Source organism: Echinops telfairi, unplaced genomic scaffold (genome assembly GCF_000313985.2).
Source record: "Echinops telfairi isolate 266 unplaced genomic scaffold, ASM31398v2 ScPeMD7_2186;HRSCAF=2738, whole genome shotgun sequence".
Lineage (NCBI taxonomy): Eukaryota > Metazoa > Chordata > Mammalia > Afrosoricida > Tenrecidae > Echinops > Echinops telfairi.
The window spans coordinates 1,007,281-1,015,744 of NW_022106084.1; positions in this window are offsets into that span (position 1 = coordinate 1,007,281).

Sequence of the window (8,464 nt, forward strand, 5' to 3'; positions counted from 1 at the left end):
AGAAAGGCGAGGCTCACCACCCATTTATCCCTCCACCTTTCAATTAGCCCCACATGTGATTATCGGCCAGGTTGGCACAATTAACTAACTCAACAGTGAAAGCTGTCAATAATATGCAAGGTGCCTTCCAATAATTTACCATGGCTTTACTCTAATTATGAATTAAAGCACAGATTGTTAGAATGCCTAATATAAAAGTAGCTTCAGTGGTTACATGTTGGGCTGCTCTCCATAAGGTCAGCACTTCGAAACCACCACCAGCTTAAATGGAAGCAGATCAGCCTTTCTACTACCTTAAAGACATGCTCTCTCAGAAGCCCACGGGGGCAGCTCTACTTTGTCAAGTAGTGTCTCCATGATGCAGAATCCACTAGCTGGCAGTGAATTGTATATGAAAACACAAAGCAAGACCTTCAATAAACAACAGTAGTTTGTAGTATTGTCCGAATATTTCCATTTTAAACATTACCAGAGCTATGCTATCCATACCTGTGCATCCAAGACTGACTGACCCAGAAGAACAAAATGAAATTGTGAAGAAAAAAAATAGCAACTGTATTTTTCAAAATGTACCTGGCAAGAAACCTAAGCCATTCACATCTGTTTCTGGGAATTAATATTCCCTCAGCACAGAAAAGAACCACCTTAGGTTATTTGTTATAACTGCCATAAAATAAAATATCAAAGTGAAACAGAAATCTAATGTTATGTTTTCAACCCTCTGAGAATACACTGTATTGGCTGTAGGTCTCAAAAAATACTAAAGAAAATGTATGCTTAAAATGAATGAAAATAAAAACAGTCACCTTTGATCAAAAGTTGAGTGGCATTCCTACTGTCAGGGCTTCCTATGAAATTAGTGCAAATTAAATATATATTGTAATGGTACTTGTTAAATTCACCTACTTTATCATTGTGTAATGTACCAATGATAGTTTTATTTTATTTTATATTATATCAAACATATATTAAAGATGTATTATGTAATAGATGCACCTATATTAGCCCACTGTTAGTCACTTCTGAGAATATAAAGGAGTTAAAAATTTTTATCTTTTTAAGTCTTTTATCTTTTTTTAAAGTCTTTTTATAAGTCTTTAGCTTTTTAGCTTTTTAGCTTTTTATACAAATTATCTTTTTAAGCCAAGGAATGCTATGCTATAACAATATGAAGACATTACTTTTTTTTGTAATAAAGATGTGCTAAAATTTTTCCAAATAAAAGCAATGCCAACTTGCTGTCGATAATTAGAAAAAATGAAAAAAGTGTGACTGCCATAATTACTACCTTTACACCTAGGTGATGATCCTGAAATGAACATATATCATGTAACTTTTTATATTATAAAGTATTACTAAAAGTTCTTCAGATATCTCACCAGGTCATTATCAAAACCACTTCTTTTAAAATTAAATAAAATAAAAAGTAGCATATGTAGTCACTGTAAGAAAAAACTGTTACATTTCAAATACATTTCAGAGGAGTATTTTGATTTATTGAGCTAATGGCATTTTTCACTTGAAACCAGGATGAAGGAAAAGTCACAGGAAGTTATCTGAGTAGTAGGAAAGTACTATGGCTGTTTTCTTCTGTGTATACATGTCTTCCTTTCAAAAGGAATACTAATTTGGGGAAATAAGACTGTAATCATGATGACAATAAATATGCTAAATATTTTTCATGAACCCTTATTTTATTATAAGGGACTATGCAGTACACTTAACATATGCACTAAGAACTTAGTAGTAGGTCTTCCTAATTTCAGATTATTTCAAATGTCTAATTTGTTGTCAATTCTGACTTTTTTCATGTAAATCTTAAAGTATTTGTTAAGTATTGGTATTTTAAAACTTCATACTTGTGGAAAGCTTAAATATTACATGATAGCATAGGTAAGAAAGTTAAAATACTTAACTTGAAGGTTACATAATATGAAGTTTTCTTTAGTTTAAAATATAAAAAAATTCATCACCATATTTTGCAATTTTTATTTCTAAAGTGTCTTATTTTAAATGTATTATATGTGATTACATAAATTATTTAAAAGTTGTTCTAAACTAGTAGTAGGGGGGGGAAATCCCGAAGTTCACTGAATGACTAAATTTTTATGAGTTGTTATCCCCCTTCCTCTTACAATCTGTAACTCATTTTATTCTTTCTATATCTACCTTATTTTATACTTTCATTATGTTTCTAGCTCTGGCATAAAGACATAAGGATTATTTTGATGCTTGAATTTTAGCCAAGATTTAAGCTGTTAGCATTCCACTTTTAAATATAATAATGGCTATACAAAGGGATGTACAATTTTTATGGAAAAATTCTATTCTTTTGACTTCATATTTCTAGGTTTGAAGCCCTCTCCAACTGTTGAAAACACAGTGTTCAAAATGTTTTTTTTAACATATATGCAAGAGTATTTCATAACTTCAAACATTATTCTATGAAGTGGCGATTGCTGTCTTTGGTACTTGCTTTTGAAACAGTTCTATTTCATGGTAGCCCTACCGATCTACAAGAGAATAAACCGGCAGCACTCAGTCCTGTGCCATTTTCACAACTTTTTGTGTTCTTGAACCCATTGCATTGCATTGCTGAAGCCACTCGGTGAATCCATCTCTTAGATGATCTTTCCCGTTTAAGCTGACCTAATACTATGCCAAGCTTCATGTATACTATGCCAAGGTCTCTTTGGAAAACATGCCCGACATACTTGAGACAAAATCTGTCAATCCTTGTTTCTAAGTAGCATCTCTACTGTACTTCTACCACAAAAGATTTGCTTGCTCCTCTGGCAATCCATAGTCATTTCAATATGCTTTGCCAACACCATAATCCAAATACATCGACTGTCTTCTGATCTTTATTCTTCCTTGCCTATTTCTCACTTGCATGTGAGGTGATTGAAAATATGACAACATGACTCATACAAATCTTAATCTTTGAGGGAACATTCTTAATCTTGAGCACTTAGAGATGCTGTTTGCTGCAGATTTCCCCAATATAGTTTATTGTTTGATTTATTGATTGTTACTTCATGAGCATTGATTGTCGGTCCAAGTAAAATGAAAGCCTTGTAAATGTATTCTTCAACTAGTCCATCTTCTGGAATTATTTGCTCACAATACAAATTGAGTCATTACAGTGAAAGAATATAATCGCGATGCTTATTTTTCCTGGTTTTAAACAATTCAGCATCCCCTTATTTTATCTGAACTACTGTCCCTTGGTTTATGGAAAGCTACTTGAACACAGTGAAGTCTTCTGAAATCCCCATCATTTGTAATATTATTTATAGTCTGTGATGATCCACATAGTTGAATTCCTTTGCATAGTCAACAAAACACAAACATTTTGGGTATCCTCTGCTTTCAGTGAAGAGCTATTTGAGATCAGCAATGATATCCCACTCTCTATGGCCTCTGCCAGCTTTAACTTCTGGCAACTCCCTGTGTTACACGGCTGCAATCATTTTGGAACTATCTGAGCAAAACTTCTTGCATGTGATGTTGATATTATTCAATAACATGTACATTCCAAAGGGTTCATATTGATTTTGTAAGGGGAGCAACTTGTCTTGTCTCAATGCATCACATTTGTTTTTGAGATGAGCTCAAGCTTCCGATGACCTATGCTCAAAGTCATATTTTGGCTTTATGGACTTAATTTAATATTTTCAGCATCACCCTCAACTTGAATATGAGCACCATCTACTCCTACCCTTGATTTGGCTGATGTTATTGAGCTCTCCATCATTTATATTTACTTGCAGTGGATTTTATTCCTCTGTATTCCATAGGACAAATTCTACTCTTTTTTTTTAAACATTTTATTAGGAGCTCATACAACTATCACAATCTACACACACATCAATTGTGTAAAGAGCATTTGTACTTCATTCTCAAAACATTTTCTCTCCACTTAAACCCCCGACATTAGGTCCTCATTTTTCCCCTCCCTCCCCGCTCTCCCCTCCCTCATGAGCCCTTGATAGTTTATAAATTGGTATTTTGTCATATCTTGCCCTGTCCGACGTCTCCCCTCACCCACTTTTCTGTTGTCCATCCCCCAGGGAGGAGGTCACATATAGTCCCTTGTAATCGGTTCCCTCCTTCCTACCCACTCTCCCTCCACCCTCCCTGTTTTGCCACTCACACCACTGGTCCTGTAGGGCTCATCTGCCCTGGATTCCCTGTATTTTCAGTTCCTATCTGTACCAGTGTACCTCCTCTGGTCTAGCTAGCCTTGCAAGGTCGAATTCTAGTCATGGTAGTGGGAGCGGGGAGGAAACATTTAGGAACTAGAGGAAAGTTGTATTTCTCGCCATTGTTACATCGCACCGCACCCTGATTGGCTCATCTCCTCCCCGAGACCCCTCTGCAAGAGGATCTCCAGTGGCCTACTAATGGGCTTTGGATCTCCACTCCGCACTCCCCCCATCATTCACTATGGTAAGATTTTTGTTCTGATGATGCCTTATACCTGATCCCTTCGACACCTCGTGGTTACTCTTTATGAAGTTGAAATAAGTATTTGCATTGAGTTGGTTTTCAGTCTACCAAAATCATATCTTGTAATCTCCAATGTCAGTTATATGAACAAAGCCACTTTTGAATATTTCTAATAAACTGACATCACAGATCTTAACTACATATCTCTATTTAAAATTTTGAATAATTTAAGGAAATATATATCAAATGTTTAGAAAGCATTATATCACCATAAAAAACCATGATTGTGACACAGGCATAGATTTCTTATGTAAATATTTTCCTGTTACATACAAATATTTCTTCATTGTTTTACTTCCCAAATTATATAATAAGACTAATGGGAAATGTTTATTGTTAGTTTCACATCTACCAATGAAAATGCATATAGACTAAGAAATTCACAAGAAACCTAAAAAATGCAATGATTTTTTTGTATAATTTTTAACTTTTATATATAAATTTATATAATATGAAAAGAAAATATGCATTAAATAATAATGTAAACACCTTCATTATATAAACATAATGATAGATTTCAAAGGTGTCCTTTGTCATACTGTGTTTTCAATGATTTTGTAACATATAATTACTTATTTTAGGGAAATTTAATGTTTTAATTACCTATGAGGCTTAAAATTAATATCTTTTTAAAATTTAATGGCACTGTACTTTTATAAATTTGGTAAACTTGATTTCATTTGTTAGAAGGATTATTTTGGAATTATCTTCTACAATAGTTCAATTCAGAGAAGAGTTTTCCTTGCCCACAGGAATAAAACCAACTAGAAAGGGTGACTTGGTAATTACTTAACAGACTTGAACGAATCAGTATCCGAAAGGATTGCTGCCCAAAAGTCTGTCCTGGGGTTAGAGCAGGTGCTGCTTCTGCAGCTTCAGTATTACTTCATTTTCAAGGAGGAATTAAAAAGACAACCCTGGGAAAGAAAACCGCATCTATGTGACATGAAAAGCATGAGTCCTAAACTAGATTGTGTGCTTTGTTTCTCACACTCATTTTCTATCCTTCCCACTCTCTCAAATAGATCCCTTACCAATTTTGAAGCAGCTGGTGTAATACTTCTCCTGACAATGGCAATGGCACCCTCGCAGCAACGCTGAGGCACACAGGTGTTTGAAGAGACTGGAAGTATAGCTAGGCAGAAGCCAAATTTCAGGTAGAATCACACATAAAGGTTAGAGCTATAAGGCCAAAAATTGCCTACTAATCTTCCTTCCAAAGGTTTATTGCTTAAGGCTACACTTAAGAACCTTCCCCCTCAAAGTGAGTCACGGATCAGTTTACCTGCAACTGCTTGGGAGATTGTTTTGGTTGGAAATTGCGTTGTATAATGACAGTAATGCTCATTGCCTCTGTGTGTAACACCTGCAAGTCCTTTAGTCCTTATTATTACTCAAACCGTTTCAAGGACTTTGAATACTTTGCTTAGTGAGTAGGAGTAAGGAAAGTAGTCTATTAAAATTGTCAATCAATCCTGACAGCTGATGCTTATGCATGCATTTTCTGATGGCAACAGACAATAGTAACATTGTTTTCAGAAAAATAATGAACTCAAATGACAAGATATCTGTACTTTGAGGACCTGTTCCTCCTTTGTAACACATAACAATTTTCCGTGTTTTAATTTTTGTCATAACTACTTGCAAGCTGGTCAGCGATGATCACTTTGCTCCTAATGACCCTTGGTCACTTTAGTACCTGAATAAGGACATATAGATGTCTTGCACTCCAGAGGAATCAGCGTGCATAAAAGTTCACATAAATTTTAAGACAAAGGATTCTGTTTTCCTGAGTGTAGAATCATAAATCTGGTCAATGCCTTTATGCATAATTTTGCTCCTATCAGATCTTAATTCTCCCTGATTATAAATGTTTCTGACATAAAAGAGTGTACCCTGGTTTTCCGTGCTCTTCTGGCTCTGTTATCTACAGTCGTTGTGTATTAGGCCATCATAAATATACTCTCATCCATTATTCTGCTATGTCCATGCTTTGAACTAGAGACCTTCCCAATTCTCAGGCCGGGAAAATGACACCCCAGCAGAGTGTTTGATCTACATCCTATGAGAACTGTTTATAAGAATTAGTTTTGGCTGCACCATCATTTGTGGGAGCAACTGGCTGTAGTATTATACATGTATTGAAATTTTGACACATCTCATACATCTTTGTACACAGATGTTGACACATCTACAAGTTGGATGAAGAATTGTGGACATAATGAAGCCAGCCACTTAACAGAACTTGCCTCTTAGATCATTCCCTATGCATATGTCCTTGGAGCAGATACTTATTGTTCTCTTTATTAATATCATTCGTGTTTGATGAAGATGATATTAGCACTCTCAAATTTTAGAAATATCTAAAGATGAAAAGATCGTTGTGGAGGGAAGATTCCACTCTAAGGGTGAGATCACTTTGGCTTTGTATTCTTCAGAAAAACTGAGACCCAATTGAATATAAACGTTTCCAGTGACATCAGTTCGAGTCCCAGCTGTAACCAGTCATGGTAGGTTTCCATGAAAGAAACCATTGTGATTTAAGTGTGCTGGTTGTTTCAAATGAGGCCACCTTACCCTTGCTTAACAAACACCTTTGTATGGAGGACATGATAATCTCTCCATCATGAGAAAAAAATACAACTAAACGTCTCCTTATGATCATATTTGATATTCTAATCTCCGGACTCTGGCCAGTAGAAACGTGTGGCAGACCTTTTCATATTGCGGGTATAGAGATGGGATAAAAAAATCTTAAATCAAATTGTCCCAAAAAACCTCACACATTTATATTTGAATGATGCTTCACAAGAAGGATGAATCGATTTAGTGGGAAAGAAGGGTCTTCAGTAAATAGCACTGGGAGAATTATATTTCCACATTTGAAAATATGAAACAAGAACCAATCCTCAAACTCAGAGAATTCAGAAGGGCTTAATGACAGATTTACAAATTAAAACCAAATATTTTTCGAAGAAAAATCAGCAACAATTCTGTCAAGATTAATTTTAACAGTAAAATATCTAATACATTAATAAACCATTGAGAGCAATAAGTAAATAAATATCACATCACAAGGTTCAAAATTAATTCAAGAAAGACATGACTAAAAAGTAAATTTCGTTCTTTCTTTCTTTCACAAAGCGGGTGTTCTAACTTTTATAATATGAATAATAAGTTAATCTCGTTAACTTGACAAAAAGATTTTAGTCATCGTGAGAGAAGATGGACTTCTTGTAAGCATCATTTTGATGGTTCCTGCTTTCTTATCCAGTCTTCCACCCTTGATGAATGGAACACTTAATCTGCTTACATTCAGTATACTGAATGATATTGTATGGTTCTAATGAGTCAGTGCCCACTCATAGAGACCTTATGTACAATAGAATGAAACACCACCCAGTTCTGTGCCAGCCTTGAAATTGCTCTTATGTTTGAGCCCATCGATGCAGCCACTGAGTCAATCTATCTTGTTAAAGGTTTTCTTTTTCATTGCTCTCTACTTTACCTAGCATGCTGTCCTTCTCCAGGGACTGGTTTCTCTTGATAACATGTCCAAAGTACATGAGACGAAGTCTAGCTATCCTTGCCTCTAAGGATCATTATAGTTGTGCTTTCAAAGACAGAGTAGCTTGTTCTTTGGCAAACCATGGTACTTTCAATATTCTTCACCACCACCATAATTCAAATGTAGCTGTTCATTTGCAGTCTTCATTATCCGGTGTCATACTTTCACAGGCATATGAGGAAATTGAAAATGCCATGGTCTAGACAAAGTGCATCTTAGTTGTCAGTGTAACCTCCTTGCTTTTTACCATTTTACAGAAGTCTTGTGCAGCAGGTTTCTTCAATGCAATGCGTCCTGTGATCTCTTGACTGCTGCCTCAATGAGTATTGTTGATGCAAGCAAGAGGAAACACTTGACAAAGTTTTAATCTTGATTGTGCGAATA